Below are 17133 nucleotides of genomic sequence, written 5' to 3'. Positions count from 1 at the left end.
CTGCCAAACTGTCTTCTTGAGCGGATATGCTATTTTACATTCCCATCAGTAATGTAATAGTGATTTAGTATATCTGTATCCTCACTAGCGTTTAGTGCTGTTACTAGTTTTTTTTTTTATTATTATTATTTTTATTTTAATCATTTTGAGAGCTGTGTAGGGATGTCTCGGTGTGATTTTAATTTGCATTGCACTAATGGCTAGTGATATGAGCTGAATCATGTCCCCCCAAATTCATATGTTGAACCACTAACACCCCATGTCTAAGAATATGATTGTGCTTGGTGATAGGACCTTTAAAAAAAGAGTCAAATTGAAAGGAGGCTTTTAGAATGGATCCTAATCCAATCTGACTGGTGTCCTTATAAGAGGAGGAGATGAGGACACATGGAAAGACACGTGTGCACAGAGGGACACCCATGTAAACAGGTGGTAAGAGGACAGCCATCTGGAAGCTAAAGACAGAGACCCCAGGAGAAGCCGGCCCTGCTTGATGCTGGACTTCCAGCCTCCAGGACTGTGAGAAAAGAAATGTCTGTTGTTTCAAGCCACCCAGTGTAGAGTAGTTTGTTATGGCAGCCCTAGAAATCTTACACAGCTATGATTTTGAACATCTTTTCATGTGTTTATTTGCCATCTACGTTCCTCTTTGGTGAAATGTCTCTTTATGTCTTTGGCCCATTTTCTAACTGGAATATTAGTATTTTCACTGTTTAGTCTGGGCGTTTCTTCATCTGCTCTAGACAGGAATCCTTGATTGGACATGTGGTTTGCAAATATTTTTTTTCCAGTCTGTTACCTGCCTTTTCATCCTCTTAATCTTCTTTCATGAAGTAAAAGGTTTTAATTTTCATGAATTCTAATTTACTACTTTTTCCTTCTGTGGATTCTATTTTGCTGTCAAGTCTAAGAACTCTTGGCCTAGCCACAAATCTCCAAACTTTCTTCTCGTTATTTTGAACTTTTTGTAATTTCACAGTTTATGTTTAAGTACATGGTAAATTTTGACTTACTTTTTGTATAAAGTATAAAGTCTATGTCAAGATCCCTTTCTCTATTTTTGTTATGCTTTGTTTTGTTTTCACTATGGATACTCAATTGCTCCAGCACCATTTGTTGAAGAGGATACTCTTCCACTACTCCATTGCTTTTGCATTTTTGTTAAGAGTTAGGCCTGTCTGTGTGGTTTGATTTCTGGGTTGTCTCTTCAGTTCCATTGACCTAAGTGTTTATTACTCTACCAATACCACACTGTCTCAATTACTATAGCTGAATAGTAGATTTTAGTATTGCCTGAGAGTGATTTCTTTCACTTTATTCTCCTTTTTAAAGATTGTTTTAGCTATCCAGAGGTCTTTGTATTGCTGTATAAATTTAGTATAAACTAGTCTACACACAAAAAAAAACTTGCTGAAATTTTGATGAAAGTTGGATTAAACCTTATATCAATTTGGAGAGTTAATATCTTCAATATGTTGAGTCTCCCAGTCCAGGAACATAGTATGTCTCTCCATTTCCTTGTGTCCTCTATGGTCTCCTTCTTCAGCATTTTGTAATTTTCATGATACAGATCATCTGCATGTTTCATTAAGTTTATACATACGTATTTCATGTTTGAGGTGTGATTGTAAATGAAATTGCATCAAGTTTTATTTGCACATGTTCATTTTCAGTATATAAAGATGAGATTGATTTTTGTGTATTGGTTTCATATCCTAAATCTTGCAACACTCATTTATTAATTCAAGAAATATTTTTGGGTTTTACATTCATTTGAATTTTCTGTTCAGACTGTGTCATATACTGATTGCATGTTTGGTTACATATTTGCAATGCCATCTGCAAGTAGAAACCATTTTATTTTATTTATTTTCCAATCTGTGGGCCTTTTATTTATTATTTTTCTTGTCAGTGTTACTGAAAGGAGTGTATTGTCAAGTAAGTTGGAGAGGGGAACAGAATACAATCTAAACTGCTATATGGCAAAATTAGAAGTATGATTATAACATGTATGTATTTTGAAAGCTGAATGAAATCCTTCACAATTTTCCAAAAAAAATAATAACAGAAAAACTAGACCATTTGTATTTCTGAGACTCTACATCAATTGACTGTGAAAATATTGGTACCATAAGAAATTGTGGTGTATTTGCATCCTCCTCTCTTCTGGGAATGGGGCAGCGAGGAAGGTGGAATTTTAAATTTTAAAAATTTGCAGATGACATGATCCTATATATCGAACAGCCTAAAACCTCTACAAAAAAACTCTTGGAATTGATAAATGATTTCAGCACAGTAGCAGGATACAAAATCAACACACAAAAATCAGTAGCATTTCTTTTCTCCAATAGTGAACATGCAGAACGAGAAATCAAGAAAGCCTGCCCATTTACAATAGCCACCAAAAAAATAAAATACTTAGGAATTGAGTTAACCAAGGAGGTGAAAAATCTCTATAATGAGAACTACAAACCACTGCTGAGAGAAATTAGAGAGGATACAAGAAGATGGAAAGATATCCCATGCTCTTGGATTGGAAGAATCAACATAGTGAAAATGTCCATACTACCCAAAGTGATATACAAATTCAATGCAATCCCCATCAAAATTCCAAAGACATTTTTCTCAGAAATGGAAAAACTATTCAGACATTTATATGGAACAATAAAAGACCACGCATAGCCAAAGCAATGCTGAGCAAAAAAAATAAAGCTGGAGGCATAACACTACCGGACTTTAAGCTATACTACAAAGCTATAATAACCAAAACAGTATGGTACTGGCATAAAAACAGACACACTGACAAATGGAATAGAATAGAGAATCCAGAAATCAACCCACACACTTACTGCCATCTGATCTTTGACAAAGGCACCAAGCCTATTCACTGGGGAAGGGACTGCCTCGTCAGCAAATGGTGCTGGGATAACTGGATATCCATATGCAGGAGAATGAAACTAGATCCATACCTCTCACCGTATACTAAAATCAACTCAAAATGGATTAAGGATTTAAATATACATCCTGAAACAATAAAACTCTTAAAGAAAACATAGGATAAACACTTCAGGAAATAGGACTGGACACAGACTTCATGAATATGACCCCAAAAGCATGGGCAACCAAAGGAAAAATAAACAAATGGGATTATATCAAACTAAAAAGCTTCTGCGCAGCAAAAGAAACAATTAAAAGAGTTAAAAGACAACCAACAGAGTGGGAGAAAATATTTGCAAAATATACATCTGACAAAGGATTAATATCCAGAATATATAAGGAACTCAAACAACTTTACAAGAAGAAAACAAGCAACCCAATTAAAAAATGGGCAAAAGAGCTAAGTAGGCATTTCTCTAAGGAAGATATACAAATGGCCAACAGACATATGAAAAAATGCTCAACATCACTCAGCATCCGGGAAATGCAAATCAAAACCACATTGAGATACCATCTAACCCCAGTTAGGATGGCTAAAATCCAAAAGACTATGAACGATAAATGCTGGCGAGACTGCGGAGAAAAAGGAACTCTCATACATTGTTGGTGGGACTGCAAAATGGTGCAGCCTCTATGGAAAATGGTATGGAGGTTCCTCAAACAATTGCAGATAGATCTACCATACGACCCAGCTATCCCACTGTTGGGAATATACCCAGAGGAATGGAAATCATCAAGTCGAAGGTATACCTGTTCTCCAATGTTCATCGCAGCACTCTTTACAATAGCCAAGAGTTGGAACCAGCCCAAATGTCCATCATCAGATGAGTGGATACGGAAAATGTGGTACATCTACACAATGGAATACTACTCAGCTATAAAAACGAATGAAATACTGCCATTTGCAACAACATGGATGGACCTTGAGAGAATTATATTAAGTGAAACAAGTCAGGCACAGAAAGAGAAATACCACATGTTCTCACTTATTGGTGGGAGCTAAAAATTAATATATAAATTCACACACACACACACACACACACAAACCTGGGGGGCGGGGAAGAAGATGTAACAACCACAATTATTTGAAGTTGATACGACAAGCAAACAGAAAGGACATTGTTGGGGGGGAGGGGGGAGGGAGAAGGGAGGGAGGTTGTGGTGATGGTGAGCAATAATCAGCCACAATGTATATCGACAAAATAAAATTTAAAAAAAAATATTAAATTGCTTAGAATAGAAAAAACCTCATCAGGAGATACTGTATTGGGGCAATAGCAAGTTTGTGCCCTGGCCCAAGTCTCAGTTGGGAAGTCAGGACACAGTTACTTGGAGGCCACCCTCTAACCCCAAGTCCAAGGAGCAGAAGAAGGGTCATGAACAAGAAACAAATCACAGTTGGCTTTGTCTTGGTTCAGAGGAGGGATTTGTAACGAAAGTGTATTAGTCATGACTCCTTTAGATGCAAATGACCGAAACCTACTTAGTTTTTATTAAACAAAAGAAGGCAATGTAATAAATCAAGATACACTAGGATGTATAGGTAGAAATTTCATGGACCCAGGTACTCAAGTATGGTCATTATTGTTCCTCCAGTTTAAATTCTTTCCCTGCAGACTTCATCCAAACATAGTATCTATGGTCATCAACAACTCCGGGCTTACATTGTTTATAATTAGTAACCCTCAGCATAAAGACAATGGTTCTTTTCCAATATTGATCTGGCTTTGGTCATGTGGGCTTCATAGAATCATTGCCCATGGCTACCAAATGCAGTCCTCCCATTAAATGAATATTCAGTTAGTATATGCTTATGAGGAATTTACTGAATGCCAAGTGTAGGCCAGGAGCCCAGCCCTGGAACCTGAAAATGAGTTGACCACCTCCTAGTCACATTTTCTGAGAAAGTGTTTTTTTTTTTTCTAAGAGAAGGGATGTGGGTTTTGTAAAAGGCGAAAGATTTATGCGATCTGAAGAGAAACCAGAGTATGGGGATGTGGGTTTTGAAACCAGAAAATGAGCAGCTGGAGAAGGGAAAAGATAAATAAAATCAGAATAACAACAACATATATTCACCGTAGAATGGGGATCTATTATAATCGTTATCCAAAAATAGTGTCTACCATTAAGTTCTTGTATGTGTTTATCTTATTTATCCTCATAATGTTCATAGGAGAAGTGTTATTAAAAACATTTTAGTGATAAAGAAATCTGCTCAGAATGTTTAAGCAACTTTGATCACACAGCTTGTGAGTACAGAGGTAGTCATTATATTTGCCTTGTATCACCAAAACTTATGCACTTAGTCAATATGCTGTACTACGTGGACATGCCCCACTGGCTCACTGAGAAAGTGTCTGGATTAATTAGATCATATATGCAACATTTCCAGAAAGACCTGTCCTTTCTTGTCTGTGAACAGATGCTAAACTACTGTGAATCTGGATTATAGATTAGCATCCAAACGCAGGGCCCCTGACCAGGCCTGGCTAATCTTTTTTGATCCCTACTGTCCAATTATCTTTATGGCAAAAACTAGTATTTACACAATTTGGAAGTTTGTCTGCTATGCGTATACTAGCTATCTTTGAAGTCTAGGATATAAAAAAGAGTGAGATGGTATTCAAGACATGGGTCCACCCATTAGCTATTTAGATCCACAGATTCTGCACCTCCAAATCACAATCTCCCACCTTTTCTGAGGATAGTGAGCAGCTACTGCCCAAGAAGGTGGGTTATCCCCTCTGGTTCTGAACAACGTAGTTTGACACAGATCACCTGCAGAAGTTAACAGATAGAAAAGGAGATGACAGTAGAGAAACTTTTGGCTTCATGTGGTGACAGCCTGTACCATTTTTTGTTACAGCAATTTTTTTGTGTGTATTTTGCTAGTTTTGTTATTTTTGTGGTATTTGTCAGCTTTTCAAAATCTGTAATTTGTTGTGATTTATCTTTTTTTAAAATTCAAACATAATTGGTTGTACACATCTGTCGGGTACAGCACTGAATATCAATGCCTGTGTGCAATATGTGATGTTCAAATCAAGCTAATTAGTATATTCATGTCCTCACTCCTAAGTGGGAGCTACCTAAAATAAATAAACATATGAAAGAAAGAAAGAGAAAAAGAAAAAATATATACAACAACCACAATAATTCATTGAACTTTTAAAAAGGGAGAATAGACCTGAGGCCAACAGAGGTGGGAAAGGAGGAGGGAGAGGAAGTTAGTGAGAAATTGGTAAAGGGCCACAGAAAAAGAGCCTCTATCATTTTAAACAATATTTTATGTGTAGGGATTAGTGCAGAGAAACTAAGAAATGAGTTTCCACATTTACACAGAAAAAAAAGCAAGTTTTCTACACCTTTGGCTCAGTCACATCTTGTGCAAACACAGTGCCAGGCTATTAAAAAAAAAAAAAAAAACCTCCTGGGTTTCTCTGTGTGTCCCCACAATGTGCTGCAAGTGAGTCACTCTGAGTGCCAGAGAACTTCAGGGTTACAATAAGCAGAGCACATTGGATGCAAAGTCATCTTTATAAATGAGAACACCAAGCCTTCAAAAGCAAAACATATGGCATAGCATTTTATGGATCTGCAGCAAAGTTAAGGTCTATGTAGAATTCTTTCCAGGAAAAGACCATGTTGCAAATTTTCAAGCTGCTATTCATTATTTGCAAGAATGCAGTATTAGGCACATTCAAGGAAGTCTTTGCAGGAGGAAATCTACATTTGAAAATCATCATGGTGAACAAAAGTTATCTCATGAAAGTGATACAGCATCTGAGAAAACTGAGGAACCTAAGAAAGATAAAATTACACAGATATTGCTCACCTCAGCTAAGTGCTTCCTGCACTCCCCCAGCCCCCCATGGTTTTTTCATTCTTCCTTCAGTGATCTGCAGCAGATGAAGCAACACACAGAAGCCCAGATCTGCTCTGAGGACCAACCTGGCCTTTTGCTGAGAGGGGGGGTTGAGTTTTCCCACTAAAAACAATTTTGAACATAGAAAGTTTAGTTCAACACAAGTAGAGCCTCTAATAAATTATAGCCTTTTTGCTTGGCATGAGGGACACTGAGATTTTTTAAGAAGGTAATCCTTACCACCAAGGGGCACAAATTTGAAAGGGAGAGACAGCCACAGAGCAGAAATGCCAGTGAGTGACTGACAGAGCCTGAGGCGACAGAGAAGATGCTCACTCAAGAGGATGGGGAGAATTCAGAAGGTAACTCGAGCTGAGACTTAGCAGATCAGAAAGGCAGGGAAGAAAGTTCCAGGCTGTGCAGTGGGACAGGGGGAAGGAAGCAACAATATGGATAAGGGAGTGTGTGGCCACAACCAATAGGGAGGCTTGGAAGTGGGGGGCTTGGAAGGCCAAGCTCCAGGGATACAATATATTTTTTAGCAAAGTGACCCCTAAGTGCTGAGCTCCCCTGCCTCAATCTACCAAAAATCGGATGAGATGTTTGTTTTACTTTTCTACTAACCATTCCCCCTTTCCTTTCTTTATTGAAGTATCTGCCTCTTGCAAGGGAGGAAAAATAATTTTCTCTCAACTCTCATGAGTTCTTAATTATAATGGACCCCTATAACAAAAGATAGGTTAACAAGAAAAAAAAATAATAGATGTTTGTTATTGTGTATACTTCATATATACAAGGGAGACACACGGGAGATGAGTAGTTCTTAGAGGTGGATTTGAATTCCAGCTACTGTGACATCTTTAACAAAGAGCAGTACATTTTTATACAAATGACAAGACAAAGGAAAAGGACTTTGAGGCTCTAGGGGTAGCAACATCTGGGAAGGCAAATAACTGATAGATAAAGGATAGTTAGTAAACCTTGTTCTTGTAGATTCCCTGGAATCATCTCCAGACCTATAGGGTCTAAGGCTGCCTTGTTGGTTAACTTTTTTTCTTCCTTGTAAAAAGAGAAGCGAGGTATCTTTCAACTTTGTAAATCTATGTCCTATTTTTAGGTAAATAGAGGTAGGACAGAGAGCTTTCTCACATCATTTTTTTTTTTTTTTGAATTGCCTTCAGCTCATCAATCCTTACACAAAAGAGGCTTATTTAGAGGGATCATATTCTAAGAGGTTAGAAAGCTCCATTTCAAGCCCCAGAAAAGGCAGTGAGGAAGGGAACTTTGAGTCAGGGCTCAGTGTCAATAATTCCACCAGATGTCTTCATCCACAGGCAACCATTGTGCTTATCTTTGTAAAATGATAAGTTGGAAAGGATTCAACAGTCAGTGACATGTGACACCCTGCATAGTTTATCAGGAACACCTAAGAAACAATATAAATCTCCTATCAACCATTTTGACCTGCCATATATATATATCCCAAGGTAAAACTCATGAGAAAAACACATTGATGCAAACCTTTGTTAATGCCAATGGCCTTCTGTCACTAACCCAGACCCAGTCTTGCATTTCCAGCACCCATGGACTATGTTCTCAGAGGTTTGCTCATGTGACAGACCAGTCTGAGTTTTCCTGACTACACTGTTAGCTCAGTTGTTTCTTAACATGCAACCTGATTCTAATTCTAGAACTCAAAGAAAGAAGAAATCTATTTCTATATCTAATCTATATCTTTATTTATATGTGTATCTATGGAAGGGTGTAAACTTCTGGTCACATTCATTCTTATGATTCAGACCCTTCAATATATATGACCAACTATTATCCTTGAAACTCTAAAACTCAAAATAAGAGCTAGACTTCTAAATGCACTAAAAGTTAAAAAGCAAACAGAGGCCTGGGGAGAAATCGAAAGTTCTTAAATTGTCTTCCTAAGTGATACGCTTTTTATACTTTTCAAACAGAGCTGTAGAAAATAGAACACGTATTTTATTTCTCAATCCTTTGTGGTCCTCTGCCATACATGTAGGGTAAGGAGAGGGGATCGTGGTCACAGCATTCTGTGTTAGTGATGGAGATGCTATGCACCTGTTCAGCATTTAAAACTGTGTTTATGAGGAGTAAAGTCAATGACCCATAAAGTTAGGAATCAGCCAGGATTTGATTTTAAAGTTAAGGTCCTATAGAAATATTTGTACTGCCCTGTTGTATGTTTTTAAAAATTTGTATGTAATTATGCTGCTGTTGTAATTACAGGGAGCTTTAAAATGCCTGGGTTGTTTGTGAAGCCCTTTATTTATTACTCCTAATTGCATTCTGAGCAGCAACCTCTTACATTCATCAAGAAACAAAAGAAGAGCACAAGACAGAGCACAATGGTGCTTGACAATTCAGCTCACACGCTGGTGCAATGGGTTGAGCTGCCTGCCTCCTTCTTTAAAATATTCATCCTTAATATGCCTCAGACATAGACATAAGGACAATAGCAGAGAAAGAAGAGATAATGTGCCTTGTATCTCTTTTTCCTAAGTAGAATTGTCTCAATAGACCTCCGTATTTTAGCCCATCAGAGTTCTGATTCTCTTTGCCTTTACTTCACAAGACATAAATGGGATTCATTGGTATTTTAGTGCAATTCATGAGTGGTTCTTCACTGATAATGAAAACCTCCATCTACAGTGGTAAGGTAGAGAATGGGTATGGGAAAGAGGGCTCCCTGTGAATCCTACTGGGGTGTGCATAATCCTCTTAATGGAACTTGATTTTGATAATTTTGACATTTCAGAGACTGACTAATTATGTATATGAATCAATATGTGAAACATCGACCATCGCTTCTCATTAGGTCACATGAAATCCAAAGGCCTTAAACAGTGGTCCTCAATCCTGGTGGTACATTAGAATCATCTGGGAGCGTTTAACCCCATCCTTGGTCCATACCCCAGAGCAATGACATCAGAATCTTGGGGGTGGCAACCAGGTATCAGTATTTTTAAACTTCCCCATGAGCTTCCAGATACAGTCAAGGGTGAAAACTACTACCTTCACAATAAATTTGGAGTCCATTTAGTTGTACTTAACGTAGAACTACAACCTTTGTTAAAAAATCAGGGGTACGTTTAAAAGCACTATGATAAATAGTACTAGTAGTAGATGGTTGTATCGATGGTGGTGACGACAGCTATTTAGTAATAGTTATTTAATTTCTATGTTCCTAGTCCTTTAGTAAGCTCTTTATACCTATCTGTCACTGACTTTCTATAGCAATGTTAAGAGATAGGAATTTTTATTGTCCTCATTTCATAGATGAGGAAACTTGGATTTGGAAAATGTAGATGACTTGTTCAAAATCACATACTCATTCAGAGGTAAAACTAGGCTAGGATTTTAATCCAGGTCTGTCAACTCCAGAGTCATAGATCTTGACCATTGAAGTTTTATTTACATAAACACCTGCAAAGGTAACATCTCATCTTTACTCTGTTGAGGTGTACTTGCTTTTCCTAATTTGGCACTGCTTTTTTTATTCTTCACCATGGAATTTTATCCAATGACTCCAAGTATACTGCTGACACCTTTATTCCCAGGCTTTTTTGAGATTAACACAGATATTATATACTCCAGAAATGGAGCCTACCCCTCCAATATATGACTCTTTCACTCTTTTATTAACACACACATACATACACAGGATTCATGGAAAGATCAGAATGCTTGCTCTGTGCCAAGTATTTTTCTATGTACAGACACTGAACCTGGGCTCACTTGCTCCTATCAAAGGTATATTTCCATTAAAATACACGATTGTGAAATACTGTGCATACGATTGCAAAACACAGAAATATGACGGATAACGCTATGATTAAGACAGTCAAAGTGGGCATCCTTGTCTGGTGCCTGTTCTTAAAGGAAAAGCTTTCAGCTTTTCCCCATTCAGGATGATATTGGCAGTGGGTTTGGCATATATGGCTTTAATTATGTTGAGATACTTTCCCTCTATACCTAACTTATAGAGGGTCTTTGTCATGAATGAGTGCTGAATTTTATCAAATGCTTTTTCAGCAGCTATAGAGATGATCATATGGTCCTTGTGTTTGAGTTTATTAATATGGTGTATCACATTTATTGATTTGCGTATGTTGAACCAACCTTGCATCCCTGGGATGAATCCCACTTGATCGTGATGAATAATTTTTCGTATGTGTTGCTGTATTCTGTTTGCTAGTATTTTAGTGAGGATTTTTGCATCTATATTCATCAAGGATATCGGCCTGTAGTTTTCTTTTTTGGTTATATCTTTACCTGGTTTTGGTATCAGGATGATGTTTGCTTCATAGAATGAGTTTGGGAGATTTGCGTCCGTTTCAATCTTTTGGAATAGTTTGTAAAGAATCGGTGTCAATTCCTCTTTGAATGTTTGGTAAAATTCTGCTGTGAATCCATCTGGTCCTGGGCTTTTCTTTGTTGGGAGCCTTCTGATAACAGCTTCAATCTCCTTTATTGTTATTGGTCTGTTCAAATTTTCTACGTCTTCACGGGTCAGTTTTGGGAGCTTGTGTGTGTCCAGAAATTTATCCATTTCCTCCAGATTTTCAAATTTGTTGGCGTATAGTTGTTTATAGTAGTCTCGAATGATTCCTTGTATTTCAGATGAATCAGTTGTAATATCGCCTTTTTCATTTCTAATTTTTGTTATTTGAGTCTTCTCTCTTCTTTTTTATGTTAGCCATGCTAATGGTTTGTCCATTTTATTTATCTTTTCAAAAAACCAACTTTTTGATTCGTTGATCTTTTGAATTGTTTTTTGGTTTTCAATTTCATTCAGTTCTGCTCTGATCTTAATGATTTCTTTCCGTCTGCTAACTTTAGGATTGGATTGTTCTTGTTTTTCTAGTTCTTTAAGGTGAAGTGTTAGGTTGTTCACTTGCCATCTTTCCATTCTTCTGAAGTGAGCATTTAATGCAATAAATTTTCCCGTCAATACTGCCTTTGCAGTATCCCACAGGTTTTGGTATGATGTATCATTGTTTTCATTAGTTTCAATAAACTTTTTGATTTCCTGCTTGATTTCTTCTTGGACCCATATGTCATTAAGTAGAATGCTGTTTAATTTCCATGTGTTTGTATAGTTTCCAGAGTTTTGTTTGTTATTAATTTCTAGTTTTAATCCATTGTGGTCTGAGAAGATACATGGGATAATTCCAATTTTTTTGAATTTATTGAGACTTGATTTGTGACCTAATATGTGATCTATCTTGGAGAATGATCCATGTGCTGATGAGAAGAATGAATGTTCTGAGGTTGTTGGGTGGAATGTTCTGTAGATATCTGCCAATTCCAATTGGTCTAGAGTCTTGTTTAAGAACAGGCACCAGACAAGGATGCCCACTCTCACCACTCCTATTCAACATAGTGTTGGAAGTACTAGCCAGAGCAATCAGAGAAGAGAAGGAAATAAAGGGCATCCAGATTGGAAAAGATGAAGTCAAACTGTCCCTGTTTGCAGATGACATGATCCTATATATCGAACAGCCTAAAACCTCTACAAAAAAACTCTTGGAATTGATAAATGATTTCAGCACAGTAGCAGGATACAAAATCAACACACAAAAATCAGTAGCATTTCTTTTCTCCAATAGTGAACATGCAGAAGGAGAAATCAAGAAAGCCTGCCCATTTACAATAGCCACCAAAAAAATAAAATACTTAGGAATTGAGTTAACCAAGGAGGTGAAAAATCTCTATAATGAGAACTACAAACCACTGCTGAGAGAAATTAGAGAGGATACAAGAAGATGGAAAGATATCCCATGCTCTTGGATTGGAAGAATCAACATAGTGAAAATGTCCATACTACCCAAAGTGATATACAAATTCAATGCAATCCCCATCAAAATTCCAAAGACATTTTTCTCAGAAATGGAAAAAACTATTCAGACATTTATATGGAACAATAAAAGACCACGAATAGCCAAAGCAATGCTGAGCAAAAAAAATAAAGCTGGAGGCATAACACTACCTGACTTTAAGCTATACTACAAAGCTATAATAACCAAAACAGTATGGTACTGGCATAAAAACAGACACACTGACCAATGGAATAGAATAGAGAATCCAGAAATCAATCCACACACTTACTGCCATCTGATCTTTGACAAAGGCACCAAGCCTATTCACTGGGGAAGGGACTGCCTCTTCAGCAAGTGGTGCTGGGATAACTGGATATCGATATGCAGGAGAATGAAACTAGATCCATACCTCTCACCGTATACTAAAATCAACTCAAAATGGATTAAGGATTTAAATATACACCCTGAGACAATAAAACTTCTTAAAGAAAACATAGGGGAAACACTACAGGAAATAGGACTGGGCACAGACTTCATGAATACGACCCCAAAAGCACGGGCAACCAAAGGAAAAATAAACCAATGGGATTATATCAAACTAAAAAGCTTCTGCACAGCAAAAGAAACAATTAAAAGAGTTAAAAGACAACCAACAGAGTGGGAGAAAATATTTGCAAAATATACATCTGACAAAGGATTAATATCCAGAATATATAAGGAACTCAAACAACTTTACAAGAAGAAAACAAGCAACCCAATTAAAAAATGGGCAAAAGAGCTAAGTAGGCATTTCTCTAAGGAAGATATACAAATGGCCAACAGACATATGAAAAAATGCTCAACATCACTCAGCATCCGGGAAATGCAAATCAAAACCACATTGAGATACCATCTAACCCCAGTTAGGATGGCTAAAATCCAAAAGACTATGAACGATAAATGCTGGCGAGGCTGCGGAGAAAAAGGAACTCTCATACATTGTTGGTGGGACTGCAAAATGGTGCAGCCTCTATGGAAAATGGTATGGAGGTTCCTTAAACAATTGCAAATAGATCTACCATACGACCCAGCCATCCCAGTGTTGGGAATATACCCAGAGGAATGGAAATCATCAAGTCGAAGGTATACCTGTTCCCCAATGTTCATCGCAGCACTCTTTACAATAGCCAAGAGTTGGAACCAGCCCAAATGCCCATCATCAGATGAGTGGATACGGAGAATGTGGTACATCTACACAATGGAATACTACTCAGCTATAAAAACGAATGAAATACTGCCATTTGCAACAACATGGATGGACCTCGAGAGAATTATATTAAGTGAAACAAGTCAGGCACAGAAAGAGAAATACCACATGTTCTCACTTATTGGTGGGAGCTAAAAATTAATATATAAATTCACACACACACATACACACATACACACACAAACCGGGGGGGGGGGGGGGGAAGAAGATATAACAACCACAATTATTTGAAGTTGATACAACAAACAAACAGAAAGGACATGGTTGGGGGGGAGGGGGGGAGGGAGAAGGGAGGGAGGTTTTGGTGATGGGGAGCATTAATCAGCTACAATGTATATCGACAAAATAAAATTTAAAAAAAAAAAAAATCCATCCTGAAAGAAATTAAAAAAAAAAAAAAAAAAAAAAAAAAAAAAGACAGTCAAGGGATTTCGGAGCCATGAAAATGTCACATAATTTTTTTAAAAACTCAAAAAGATATAAAAAATCTTAAAAAATAGAAACCGAATGAAAACAAGCAAATCTTAAAGTTTATTTAAAACCTAAAAATACATCAAGTATACCGAAAAATATATCAAGTAAACCTAAAAGTATATCAAGTTCATATAAAATTGTATCAATTAGGGGATTCAGAGAGCTACTAAATTATTTTAAAACCCAGGTATATCCAATCACAAAACAACACAAAGAAATCTTATGTTACATCTGGTAGTCCTGAAAAATTTTGTTATATTTGTCCTATCAGAAATATTAATATTGCTATTTTGAGACTATAATATATAACTACTAGTTTAAACAGGATAAGAAAACTATATGTTTATTTTAATATAATTAGGAACAAAGATTTTCATCATAAGAGAAAAGAAATACAAAAATAAAATCAGATAATTTAAATAAAATTAAATCATAAAATCTTTATGTAAATTGGAAAATTATTGGAAACTCATGACTTTTTCTCTTCTAAGAAATATATATTGAAGAAGTGGCAAGTCTGTACCTATTAACACCCCTACAACCTATGGTATCAAAATATCATTTCCCATTCTAAGCAACCAGATCTTCTCAGAGAAATGACTGACTACCAGTCTGTAGCAGAATATATATTAGTTTGAACTGTATGAATTTGTAAGTTTAAAATGGTTGAATGTTGGCAATTTAAAATAGTTCACGTAATGCAAAATGAGCCTGGAATATTTGGCTATGCCAAAAGCAAAGAAATTATCACAGACTTATAGAAGCTGTCTACATAAGAGGCAACTTGAAACATTGATTCGCACTGTCCAGTATAAGAAAATTTGAGCAGCCAAGACAATGACAACTTCACTGCATTGAACTACATCATAAAAGTCACACACACACATGCACACACACACACACACACACACACACACAAATGATATATACACATATATAAATTATGTAAATAAATGATAGATATACATATACACATATACATACACACATGTGCACACATCCATTGATTCATAATAATAATTATATGAGTAAAAACTTATTGGTCAACTCTGGAGGTTGCTAGGGGACCTACCCATTATTCTAAATATTAATAAGTAAAGAAAATGCAATCATTCATCCTACCTTTCCAGTAGGAACTGCATTTCAGAAAATAAAATACTTGATCAGGTTAACTTTGTTATAGAAAGAAAAATATAGCTAATAAATGTAGGAAAAATTTTAGAATTTAGAAATTACCATTTTGCTAATTTTAAGGAAGTAATGTTCCTAGGAACAAGCATCAGTGCCTGGTAAAATCCACTGGGAAAGACAGATAGGGAAGTCTTTAAGGACTGGATCATATATTTGCATATTAAAAAGCACATGGGAAAATGCGTGGGGGTGGATGGGGATGCTATTATGAACTAGAGAAGACTTAAGTTCTGAATCTACTAATTATACTGTAAGAACCTTGTTTAGATCCTCATTTAGACAAGTCAACAGAAAACACATTTTGAGAAAATCTGGGACAATTGATGACACACTAGAGAACGCATGATGCAAAGTGACCATAGGTGGGTAAAAACTGGGGAAAAAATTGCATGTTAGGAATGTGTACTGACACATATCTAAAGTATGTTTTGAAATATTCCAGTAAACATCAACATGAAAGCAACAAATAAGTAGAAAGTAGAGAATCAAAAAGGACTAAAGATTGACAAATGTGGAAGCTGAATGAAATCCTATTTGGGGGTATGTTTGAACATTTCCAGGAACACAAAGTTTTAAAAAATGTTGATCCAAAATTTTGATACCAAGAAGACGTTGACTATGCAGAATTTTATAGGATCATAGGCACTTAGTTGTTCACTGGAAGAAAAATTCCAAGCAATGGGGAACAGCCCATAAAAAGCACGGGCGGCTGGAATTCCGTGTCAGGGTCTGGTAACCTACAGCATTTCAGTACTACTGAAACACCAACTATAAGTGCTTCTGGATGGCAGGGGAACAAGAAGATTATTAAAGAACAGAGAGGCAGTATTGTACAATGAAAAACAAAAACAAAAACACACATTTTTGGAAGTCAGAATTCTAGCCTGGCGCATTTTAGGCATCTCCTTGAGAAAGTCACTTAACCGCTCAGATTCTCTTGTTTTCATTTGTAAAATGCGATAGAACCTATCTACCTCTCAGCGTAATTAAGATGATCCAACAAAAGAATTCATGAAAAATATATTTCAAATTCCACGGTGATATGTATATGCTAGTTTTCGTCAATGTCACTATTATTGTTAGTTATGTATATTGCAAGCACATAGAACTCTGGTCCCCCAAAATGGTTCCCATTATTAGAGAAAACCTCACTTCACCTCCATTTAGTTTTTCTGTCTGTTTTGCTGATGTTATTGATGAATCGTGGTAAAATCATTTCTGACTATTCCTTGTGAATCATAACCAAATGAGCCCAAGAGGCTGACAAAATTGGAATGGCCAAATAATATTTTTTTCCCTCTAAATGTCAAACACAAAATTATGTCACATAATTGAGCAGATTCTGGGATTAAGAAACTAATTTACTAGAAATTGAATTTTCCCATTGTATCCTGAAAAAAATTCTTTCAACATTTGATAACTGCATTTGAAAAACACTTGCAATTGATTTATGAGATTGTTAACTAGATTTTCGCACTATACAAAGAGTTTATAGGGCACATAGAAAGCAACTGGGAAACTCATAAGGAAAAAAAATTAAATGCTTGTACCTTTTACTTTTATTACTT

Source organism: Cynocephalus volans, chromosome 14, assembly GCF_027409185.1.
Source record: "Cynocephalus volans isolate mCynVol1 chromosome 14, mCynVol1.pri, whole genome shotgun sequence".
Classification (NCBI taxonomy): Eukaryota; Metazoa; Chordata; class Mammalia; order Dermoptera; family Cynocephalidae; genus Cynocephalus; species Cynocephalus volans.
This window is presented reverse-complemented; position numbering follows the sequence as displayed.